The sequence below is a fragment of the Anomaloglossus baeobatrachus genome, chromosome 2 (assembly GCF_048569485.1).
Source record: "Anomaloglossus baeobatrachus isolate aAnoBae1 chromosome 2, aAnoBae1.hap1, whole genome shotgun sequence".
Taxonomy (NCBI): domain Eukaryota; kingdom Metazoa; phylum Chordata; class Amphibia; order Anura; family Aromobatidae; genus Anomaloglossus; species Anomaloglossus baeobatrachus.
The window spans coordinates 396,979,615-396,991,825 of NC_134354.1; the positions used below are offsets into that span (position 1 = coordinate 396,979,615).

General features: G+C 44.9%; 1 protein-coding gene across 1 annotated transcript in view; it reads right to left on the reverse strand.

The window, feature by feature from the left end:
• The window catches only part of LOC142291505 (mannosyl-oligosaccharide 1,2-alpha-mannosidase IA-like), a 259,237-nt gene that overhangs the window by 19,791 nt on the left and 227,235 nt on the right, over positions 1-12,211 (reverse strand). The window lies entirely within an intron of this gene.

The following is a 12,211-nucleotide window of genomic DNA, read 5'->3' on the forward strand; positions in this document are numbered from 1 at the left end:
ACATGTGGCAGAAAAAGGAGGATGAATGCGGCCGCGCGCTACTGTGTGCTGCGCGCCGCCATCTTGCACGCTCCGGAGGAGGGAAGGGGGAGCGCTCTGGAGAACCGGAGGGTGCTCCGGGGGACCAGACAGCTCCGGTGTACCGGTAGAGGGATGAGGGGGAGGACATTTCCCTCCGATCTGAAATATTTGATAATTTCAGATCAGAGGGAAATGAATGCAGAGCCGGCGGCGGCGGCAGTTTTCGTCGCCATTTTGGATGTCCGGTGGGGGTGGTGGGGGTTGATTTCTCCGGTACCGGGGGCTTTGGGCGCACTAGAGGATTATATTTCTTTATCATCTGACATGTTTGATCATGTCAGATGAGAAAGAAATCAGTATTATTTGCCATTTTTTTTTTTATGTGTACGTCGGTATACGGTGTATACTGGCAATCACATTATCGGGGTGCAAAAAAACCACCCCGATTCATAATCTTGGGGGTCTCAGCTACCCCCGGTAGCTGAAACCCCCGAGATTTTTCATCACTGGGGGGCGCTGCAAGCTTTTTCCGGCCTGACGTCTCAAGACGTCGGAACAAAATAAGTACCCTGTTTTTCCGACGTCTTGAGACGTTAGGCCGTCGCTATGTGGTTAAGTCACAGTTCAGTACACAGTAAGCGGTGGCTGAAAGCACGCTCTGGCACTGACTCAGCACTGATACACTGTTAGTCAGCGCTGAGGATTGGTTACAGCCGCTACTTATTAACTGAGCGTGGCTGACTCTGCATCTCTATGATTGAAATTTGGAGGCTGCCAGGAAGAATACATTTATTTTCCTCCCAGCAGCCAGGCTGCACAGCTTTACAATGCTATTACCTTACAGATTAGCCACAAATGTCGGCGGTACAGACAATCTAACATTGCAAAATAATTGTCTTTCCCATAGAATAATTCTGAAACATATTTTGTCACTCTGTATATAGTTCCTCTTATTTGTCCTGGAAATCAGTTAGTAAATGGGTATCACCATTATCCCTATAAAAGGAGTGAGTCCCTACACAATCTGACCCTGGCAGCACTGACTGGACAGTACCAGAGTGTGCAAAGGCAAGGACAACTGCTAACAACCAGTTGTTCACTTATGCAGAAATTTCTAGGAGTAATAATACAACACAGAGCTATAAGAAAACATTATTGCTATTCGGTGACAAAAACAGATATTCAGTAAAGCAGGGTTCCCCAACTCCAGTCCTCGAGGGCCGCCAACAGTGCATGTTTTCAGGATTTCCTTAGCATTGCATGGGTGTTGGAATCATCAACTGTGCAGGTGATTAAATTATCACTTGTGCAATACTAAGGAAATCCTGAAAACCTGCACTGTTGGCGGCCCTTGAGGACTGGAGTTGGGGACCCATGCAGTAAAGCATACTTCACAGGACAGCATACCGGTCATTTATAAAGGATTATTCCCATCTCTAAGATTATATCCTAATAGTAAGTGTAATAATAATAATATTATTACCGAAATGTAGTATAGTTCTCTTGATTAGCTATGTCGCATACCTCATATGCATGGCATTGCAGCTTATTTATCGGTGGGTATGACCACAAGCAACTAACTGTCACAATATGAGTGGACGTAACCATGGATACCTAAGCTGCAATGCTCTGCATGTGGGACATGGCTATATCAGGAGAACTATACTACATTTCTAATTGGAGGTATCTGCTAATATTATTGTTATTACACCTACTACATTGGGATAGGATCTTGGAGATGGGAAGAAAACCAAACATACTCATATCATTCCTTATAAAAATGATTGCAGGGGCCTCAATGCAGATTTTAAATGAGAAATAAAACATATTGAGTTAATGTCAGTTTTTTTGCATCTCAAATCACAGGAACGAAAAAACCTCAAGTTCTATTAAAATTATGTCTTTATTGATATACATTAAAATTAAAAAACACCCAGTGGTTATGAACACACACGGACAAATGAGGGGAGGAGATAAATAAATGGGATCCCTATAGCGCCCTATGGGACCTTGCTCCTACCTGCCAACGGAGGGTGTGACACCGTAAATGTTTTGGGCGCCCCCGTTCCACGTCGGCTTACCCTCACAATACCCTATAGAATTAGTGAATTAAAATTATAGTTACACTATAGATTGCCATATATCAATGTTGGAATGTGTAATGCACAAAGTGTTTATTAGTCAGAATGTAAGCAAAAAATATTAAATTCCAATCAGCAGTAAGCCATACAGGACAGGAAGATCACTTGCTAAGCCCCAATATAATGAAAAGACTGGGAAAAGACTAGTACATGATACATGGCATATAATCTACATTAATATAATGGAGGATAACATTAATATAATGGAAAAAACAGTTCCATCAATCAGTTTCTCCTCCCCTGTCCTAATGGAATATTATATGGCAATCATACATGGATAGGCTCATCACAAAAAAGATTGCAAAGAAAACACTGCATAACCCTAAGGAGACAATGTAAATACATCCCATACAGTGCTTAAAAGCAATCAGAAAATGATCATGGAGCAGTAAAGATATGGGTGAAAAATACACCCAGGAAGAATAAAAGGATCAATTACTTCCCTTTAGATGAGTGCTCTGCATCGCCTCAACGCATTTCCCCTTTCCAAGATTTAAGGATCATCAAGAGGCTGGAAGGTTATAGAAGCCACTTTTTATTTTTTGGTTATTATACCAAATGTACAGTTTTTTTGTATGTGTATTATATATAAAGATATATATATATATACACTGTATATACATACCGTATTTTTCGTTTTATAAGATGCACCGGATTATAAGACGCTCCCCAAATTTAGAGATATAAAAGGGAAAAAAAATGGGGTCCGTCTTATACTCCGGTGTTGTCTTACCGGGGGGGATGCTGCATTATCTTATAGTAATGTCCCCCATCCTGTTCCCCTTCTTGTAGCAATATGCACCATCTTGCTCCCCATCCTGTAGTAATGTGCCCATGCTTGTTCCCCTGTAGTAATGTGCTCATCCTTGTCCCCATTGTGTAGTAATGTCCCATCCTGTAGAAATGTTCCTATCTTCTAGTAATGTCCCCATCCTGTAGTAAAGTACCCATCCTTGTTCCCATCCTGTAGTTATGTCCCCATTTTGCAGTAATGTTCCCATCCTTGTCCCCTTCTTGTAGTAATGTGCTCATCCTTGTCCTCATCCTGTAGTAATGTGGCCATCCTTGTCCCCATCCTGTAGTAATGTCCCCATCCTGTAATAATGTGCCAATCCTTGTTCCCATCCTGTAGTAATGTCCCCATCCTGTAGTAATGTGCCCATCCTTCTCCCCTTCTTGTAGTAATGGTCTCATCCTTGTCCCCATCCTGTAGTAATGTGCCCATCCTGGTCCTCATTATGTCGTAATATGCCCCATCCTAGTCCTCATCTTGTAGTAATGTGCCCATCCTTGTCCCCATCTTGTAGTAATGTGCCTCATCCTTGTCCTCATCTTGTAGTAATGTGCCCATCCTTGTCCCCCTCCTGTAGTAATGAGCCCTGAGCCCATCCTGGTCCTCATCCTGTAGCAATAAGCCCATCCTTGTCCCCACCCTGTGGTAATGTGTCCATCCTTGTCCCCTTTTACAAATGTGCCCATGCAGGTTCTCTTCTTGTAGTAATGTGCCCTTTACTGGACCTCTTCTTGTAGCAAAGTCACATCCTGGTTCCCTGTTTTGCTATTCTTCACATACAGACACACACACACGCACGCACACACACACACACACACACACACAAATTCTCACACACACAAACACACACTGACCTGTGCAGCCAGAGCGGGAGACACACACGCACGTGTGCACACAAACACCCTGAACTGTGCAGCCAGAGCAGGAGACACACACACACCAAAACTTTCTTCTCACCTGTCCTCCGTTCCCTCGGTGTCCTGTTTTTTCTTTGCTTCATGCGGCCCACAGGCACAAGGACCCGGTAATAATCGCAGCACCTGTCAGTGCGTCTTCTGGTTTCAGATGAACATTTTGCCATCGCCGCCGTGCAGAGTCAACTTCTCTTTAGCAGCCATCAGCCAATCAGAGGCAAGCAACTAAGGTCATACACGTCAGGTGCTTGGTTCTTATTGGCCGGTGGCAGAATAAGAGAGAGATTGACTCCGCAGTACCAGCAAAATATTCATTTGAAAAAAAGCTCTGACGGCTGCAGCCTCTGCACCGGCCGCGATCGTTACTGGGTCCACTGACCTACGGCCCGCAAGAAGTAGCCTGAGGGGTCGTGTGTTTGAGACCCCTGAACTATATGTAGCCCATACTGAGCAGTTAGTGCTGATTATACAAAAGCTGAGTGCTTCAGCACAGTGTTTTGAGTGATCAGTGGGGTCCAGGTCTTTAGCAGATCAAAATAATTTTTTAACAACTACTGTGATTTGAAAGAAAAGAAAAATGAATCTTAAAGTGACCCCTTAGGTGGTTGATCTTTCATAACTGAGCTGCATTGAGAGCAACATCAATTTCATATGTCATGTTCTAGTTCAATGTTTACTCAACCATTACCAGTAAACTCAGAGAATTCCCCGCTTTATTGCACTTGGCAGTCAATAAGCACACAGAGGTAACTTTTCTAGTGTCAATTAATAAAATGAAATTAGATGTGAATTAAGTAATGGAACTGCAGTGTTGATGCCTACAATGCATAAAAGGTAACGTATAGCCGAGTATCAACTTGGCTTAAGATTGGTTATTTATAATTAATAGTGCTTAATAATGCTTAAAGGGGTTGTCTCATCTTATTAAATTGATAACATTGTAAAGTGCTTATTAAAACAAGCTACTATGCAATTTACCGCTTATTAAAAATCCTCTCTGTTCACAATGTCTCTGTGTGTCAAGAATAACAAGGAAAGTGACCAGGAAAGCATTTGAATGAAAGGAATGAGGCACCAGTGAGGTGAGCATCATTACTTTGGTTTGTTTTTATACCATTTTGACTACTGTTACAAAAACAAAAAAATTAGCTGACAACACCACTTTAATCTACAGTGGTATTGCGAATAGTGATGAGCGACCATTACCATACTCGAGTGCTCGTTACTGATAATGAGCAGTTGGATGCTCGGATGGACTCTCGTACAGAGATAATGGAAGTCAATAGGGAACTTGAGCATTTTTCCAGAATAAAATCTGACTGCTCATAATGAGTACTGAGCACCTGAGCATGATAGTGCTTGCTCATCACTATTCGTTATGAGTACCGAGCATCTGAGCATGGTAGTGCTCACTCATCAATACTCATTACAAGTACCGAGCACTCGAGCATGGTAGTACTCGCTCATCACTACTCATTACGAGTACCGAGCACCCGATTGTGGTAGTACTTGCTCATCATTACTCATTACGAGTACCGAGCACCTGAACATGGTAGTACTCGCTCATCACTACTCATTACTAGTACCGAGCACCCGAGCATGGTAGTGCTCACTCATCACTATTCGTTACGAGTATCAAGCAACCAAGCATGGTGATGCTCACTCATCACTATTCGTTATGAGTACCGAGCACCCAAGCATAGTAGTGCTTGCTCATCACTATTCGTTACGAGTACCATGCACCCGAGCATGGTAGTGCTTGCTCATCACTACTCATTACGAGTACCAAGCACCCGAGCATGGTAGTGCTCGCTCATCACTATTCGTTACGAGTACCGAGCACCGAAGCATGGTAGTGCTCGCTCATCGCTGTACGTTACGAGTACTGAGCACCCGAGCATGGAAGTGATCTCTCATCACTATTTGTTATGCGTACTGAGCACCCAAGCATGGTAGTGCTCGCTCATCACTACTCTATGCGAGTACTGAGCACTCAAGCATGGTAGTGCTCAATCAACACTACTCTTTGCGAGTACTGAGCACCCGAGCATGGTAGTACTCGCTCATCACTAATAGTAATGTTTCAGCTACAAAAAATCATGAACAGTTTTTGTGTTGAGATCAGATTGGCTCAATAGACCATCAAGTCTTGGCTACCAAGAACATAGTTGGTGATTCCTTCGTCAATGAGGTTGTAATACAGATATTTGTAAAAGATTCACTAATGACATTTACAAATACACAAATCAAAGTTTATGGAAATTTTAATAAAAATGGAAAACACAGTATATGAAAAACATAAAAAAAATTCTGGTTACAGTGAAGCTACACCAGTGCAAATGTTTGCAGATTGTATCTTCCATTCCCAATTTGAGGTTATATATATTGATGTAAAATGCTGAGCAAAATGCTGCCATGTGAATGTTGCCCTTAGCAGTATATTTGGTTTTCTTCAAGTTACATTCTGTAAGCATGTAGCCAAAAGGATCAAAAGTTACAACAATATTGGACATTTATTTAGTTTGATGGAGTGTCAGATGATGTAAGCATCTGGATGTAAATATATTTAGCCTGAATGAACAGTTTCTCATATCAGCAAATGACCTAAGAGTCATCATGCCTCTGGGCAAGATACTTCATGACCTTTTTTCCATCTTTAAACTTAATACACTTCGGCCACGTCTCTTACAATGTGCCATAGCGCCAACTTGGTAGTTGCTGACTGTCGAGAAGAAACCAATTCATTCCAATTAGAGTTCCAGAATGGACAGGCTGTGCTCACTAGTTAAAATTTTATTGTAGGCTCAGCACCCAGCCAACTTTTTATTTTTCTGTTGACCTAGCTATTTGTTTAGGTGGCAAAGTCTGATAGACATCTAGTCATGGCTGGCATGGGGGCCTTTGATAGACCCCTAGTTGCTGTGGCATCTCATCAGCATTCTTCAATTACAGGCTGCAGTTTCTTTAGATGACTATGTAGTATTAATGCTCTATAGTAATAGATCAGTCACAGGGCTCCGCAACAGCGTCAGAGTTGGCAGAGGCTTCAAGGGAATCTGTCAGCAAGTTTTTGCTATGTAAGCTGAAGACAGCATACTGCAAGGGTTAAAACATAGAATTCAGGGATGACTGTCTTGTCAAGGTCCGATCTCTTGTTTGTTTTCGCAGCAGGACCCTTATCATTGCTCGGATTACAAAGTTGTGAGACAGTCGACAAGCCCTTTTCTATGACTGACACCTCACTGCCAATGTACAATCTCTATAGAGAGAGTTGTGTGTGGGCAGCTCTCTGGACTCTGCTACATGACTAAATCTAAAAATCCTGATGGTGTCAGAACTGCTGCAGCCAGTAATCTAAGAGATACATCGCTGTTTTCAGAATTTCTTTGCCTACATCATGCTGGTCTCAGATGAGGTAGCAAAAACCTGCTGACAGATTCTCTTTTAAAGCAGAGGCCATTTAAAAATGGTATCTTATGGTTAACAGCGTACTGCTTGGAAGTATATCATCATTCAAGATTAGAATTTGACTTTACAAGAAAATGAATCCTGTTAATGGACTGTGTCTTTTCCCTTCATCAGGAGTTACCTCAAGGCCACTCAAGGGTAAAAATTTATTAAACTACCGTGTTTCCCCGAAAGTAGGACCCCCCCGAAAGTAAGGCAGGGTGGGGGTTTCGGGGGGGTCCGCCAATGTAGGGCACCCCCCGATTGTAAGGCAGGGTAGCGGGGGGCCCGGGAATGTAAGGCCGCCGATGGGTGGTGGTCGCGGCGTAATGTAATGTAAGGCCGCATATCTCACCGGCCTGCGGCGCGTCCCGGGTCACCGCTCTTCCTGCTCGCAGCTGATTGGCCGATCAGCCTGTAAGTCACAGGCTCCCTGCTGGCCATCAGCTCGAGCTGTGATTGGCCAGTCAGCCGGCTCGCAGCTGATTGGCCGAATCAGCCGCGACGTCACCGCCTGCAGGCGCTCGCTCCGATTGGTCCAGCGTCCCCGGCAGCAGATACGTCAGCCCGGCACCGCAGAGGAGATCGAAGGAAAGTAACGGTAAGTTCCGAAACTCTCTCTGTGTGTGTGTGTGTGTGTGTGTACGGTATGTGTACGGTATGTGTATGGGTGCCGTATGGGGCTGTATGTGTCAGTGTGTGTGTGTGTGTGTGTGTGTGTGTGTGTGTGTACGGTACCGGTACGATATGTGTGTGGGTGCCGTGTGGGGCTGTACCGGTACCGTATGTGTCAGTGTGTGTGGTGGCAGAGTGGGGGGCAGAACCACTGTATGGGGAGGCTGCAGGGGGGAGGATGGGGTGGATGCCGGATTATGAAACAATGGGGAGGCTGCAGGGGGGAGGATGGGGTGGTTGTCATTTTTTTCCAATGTAAGGCCTCCCCCGAAAGTAAGGCAGGGTGGGACTTTTGGGGGTAAAATTAATGTAAGACAGGGCCTTACTTTCGGGGAAACACGGTAGTAGTTGCAAAGATTTTATTTCAATTTTACTTCACTGTGATTGGATTGAAAAACTTTTATCATCACTTTGAATATAGCACTTTGTTTTTTTGTTTTTTTTACAATAGGAACTTATAGGACAACCCCTTTACATTTTATGTTTGATTAGTAAACAAACAGAGAAAAGTGGGGAAAAAAAGCGAATCAAAAGGAGAAGAAAATAGAAAAGCCTGGTACAAATAAGTCATATTACTTAGCAACAGCATAAACCCTTAAATGGGTTTCCTCTTTCAACTTTTTAATTTAGAAATTCATCATGACCATGTTTAAAATAATAAAATCTTGTCCTGCCCAGGTCCAGTGCTGTGCCTCTAACCCTCTACTCCGGTAATTCTGTTCAGGTTGCAGTTGTGACATCAAAGCCATCTACATCAGTAGCGCTCATGAGTCAAATGATTGGCTGCAGCGTTATTGATGTACCCTATTGTCATGGCAACTCCAGACGCTATTCACATTGTAGAATCTGGCAGGCAAACCGATGCTTCCTATTTGCTCAGCCTGAGTCGGGCGTCAACTGTTTTGTGCTTTCTGATCTTGGGTTTAGCAGGAGTTAATTCCTGCTGCCTGGTGAATGGCTGCTGGAGTCTCAGGTTGCTCACGTCCTATCACAGCCGTCCCCACAATTTAAAAGATAGTGGAACCCAGCCTCACATGCTGAATATAGCTGTAGCTCTGCTCCAGTCTTATAAAGAAAGAAAATGTGGAATAGATAATAAGAAAGAACAGAATATATAGAAAAATAACAAAATAGCTCGATAGAGGGATAGCTAGCTTGGCCAGCTGTATTTAGAGCATGACTGCCCACTGTAAGGTTCAGGCCACGGCTGATGTGAGCTGCGTGATCAGCTGGGACGTCACTCAGGTGAACTGCAGTCACAGCTGGAGTCCTCCACCTGTGACGGCAAATCAAGCCACGACTGAAGTGAACCGCGCGATCAGCGGTGCCATCACTCAGGTGATTTGTGATCACAGCTGGATTCCTCCTCCTGTGACCTCAAATCAGGCCGCGACTGAAGTGAGCAACAGGTGAAGGACTCACTTGAGTGACGTCCCCGCTGATCACACGGTTCATTTCAATGAGGCTGCTTTTTTTTACTTTAAATAGGATTTTTTGGGTGCTTATGTTTATTTACTTTCACTTACAGATTAGTGATGAGGGTGTGTCTCATAGACGCCTGCCATTACTAATCTAGGACTTAGTGGCAGCTATGGGCAGCCATTACCTCCTTAATCCCTTGATTGCCACCGCAACAGGGCAATCGGGAAGAGCTGGGTAAAGTACCGGGACTGTCACATCTAATGGATGTGACAATTCTTGGCGGCTGCAGGCTGATATTTTTAGACTAGGGGTGGCATAATAACCATAGGCCTCCCCAGTCTTAGAATACCATCCCCCAGCTGTGGGGCTTTAACTTGGCTGGGTATTTTTTAATTATTTATTTATTCTTTATTTATTCTAGTTTGGACAGCTGATTAGGGTTAGGCTACCGATAACCAGCTGTCAAAACTATCTCTTTCTCTATCTGGACCTGTTAAACCATTTTTTTAAGTGATTAGCATCGGAGCAGTTTTTGGTTCCATTGAATTACATTATAACGGATCCGTTAATGGATGTCATCTGTTGGGACGATTCATTAACGGATCCGTTATTAATTTTTTTCAAACTGAGCCAAAAACGGATTGAATGAAGGATATGGGAACACAGCCTAAGGCCCCCTTCACACGTCCGTGATACACGTGCGTGTTTGGTCCGTTTCCGTATATACCGGAGACACGGCCAAACGTGCACCAATGTTAATCTATGATTGTGGTCACACGTCCGTTATTTCATTATGTCCGTGTGTGCGTGTCCGTGATCCGTATGTCTTTGCGTTTGGCACGGATGCATGTCCGTTATCTGCACGGAGCACGCACACGTGGACACAATGAAAGTCTATGGGTATGTGCACACACGTTAGTAAACACGTATGCATATACCTATAGTCCGTGTCCGTTTGGTGTTTTTATTTCTAGTGATGTCGGCTATTCTTTCTATTTCTGTGTATGTCGGTCAATCTCCCTGAGTCCGTCGGTCAGTCTCTCTGTCGGTCTCTCTGTCTGTCTGTCCCTCTCTCACAGTCTGTCGGTCAGTTTCCCCCCCCTCTCTCATACTTACCGTTCCCCGATCTTCGGCGCAGCGCTGCACGGCATTCACACTGCTGCGGCGGCTTTTACTATTTTGAAAAAGCCGGCCGCCCATTAAACAATCTCGTATTCCCTGCTTTCCCCGCCCACCGGCGCCTATGATTGGTTACAGTGAGACACGCCCCCACGCTGAGTGACAGGTGTCACACTGCACCCAATCACAGCAGCCGGTGGGCGTGTCTATACTGTGCAGTAAAATAAATAAATAAATAATTAAAAAAAAACGGCGTGCGGTTCCCCCCAATTTTAATGCCAGCCAGATAAAGCCATACGGCTGAAGGCTGGTATTCTCAGGATGGGGAGCTCCACGTTATGGGGAGCCCCCCAGCCTAACAATATCAGCCAACAGCCGCCCAGAATTGCCGCATACATTATATGCGACAGTTCTGGGACAGTACCCGGCTCTTCTCGATTTACCCTGGTGCCGTTGGCAAATCGGGGTAATAAGGAGTTATTGGCAGCCCATAGCTGCCAATAAGTCCTAGATTAATCATGTCAGGCGTCTATGAGACACCCTCCATGATTAATCTGTAAGTTACAGTAAAAAAACACACACACCCGAAAAAATCCTTTATTTGAAATAAAAAACACACACAAATTCCCTCATTACCAATTTATTAACCCCGACAAACCCTCCATGTCCGGCGTCATCCACAGTCCTCCAGCGTCGCGTCCAGCTCTGCTGCATGGAGGTGACAGGAGCAGCAGAAGACACCGCCGCTCCGGTCACCTCCACACAGCAAATGAGATGAGTAGCGCGATCAGCTGCTGTCACTGAGGTTACCCGCGGCCACCGCTGGATCCAGGTAACCTCAGTGACAGCTCAGCTGATCGCTATACTCATCTCATTAGCTGCGTGGAGGTGACCGGAGCGGCGGTGTATTCTGCAGCTCCTGTCACCTCCATGCAGCAGAGCTGGACGCGACGCTGGAGGACTGTGGAGTACGCCGAACATGGAGGGTTTGTCGGGGTTAATAAATTGGTAATGAGGGAATTTGTGTGTGTTTTTTATTTCAAATAAAGGATTTTTTCGGGCGTGTGTGTTTTTTTACTGTAACTTACAGATTAATCATGGAGGGTGTCTCATAGACGCCTGACATGATTAATCTAGGACTTATTGGCAACTATGGGCTGCCAATAACTCCTTATTACCCCGATTTGCCAACGCACCAGGGCAAATCGGGAAGAGCCGGGTACAGTCCCAGAACTGTCGCATATAATGTATGCGGCAATTCTGGGCGGCTGCTGACTGATATTGTTAGGGTGGGGGGCTCCCCATAACGTGGAGCTCCCCATCCTGAGAATACCAGCCTTCAGCCGTATGGCTTTATCTGGCTGGCTTTTAAATTGGGGGGAACCGCACGCCGTTTTTTTTTAATTATTTATTTATTTATTTTACTGCACAGTATAGACACGCCCACCGGCTGCTGTGATTGGGTGCAGTGTGACACCTGTCACTCAGCGTGGGGGCGTGTCTCACTGTAACCAATCATAGGCGCCGGTGGGCGGGGAAAGCAGGGAATACGAGATTGTTTAATGGGCGGCCGGCTTTTTCAAAATAGTAAAAGCCGCCGCAGCCGTGTGAATGCCGTGCAGCGCCGGTGATCGGGGATCGGTGAGTATGAGAGAGGGGGGGACACTTCAGTCACTCGG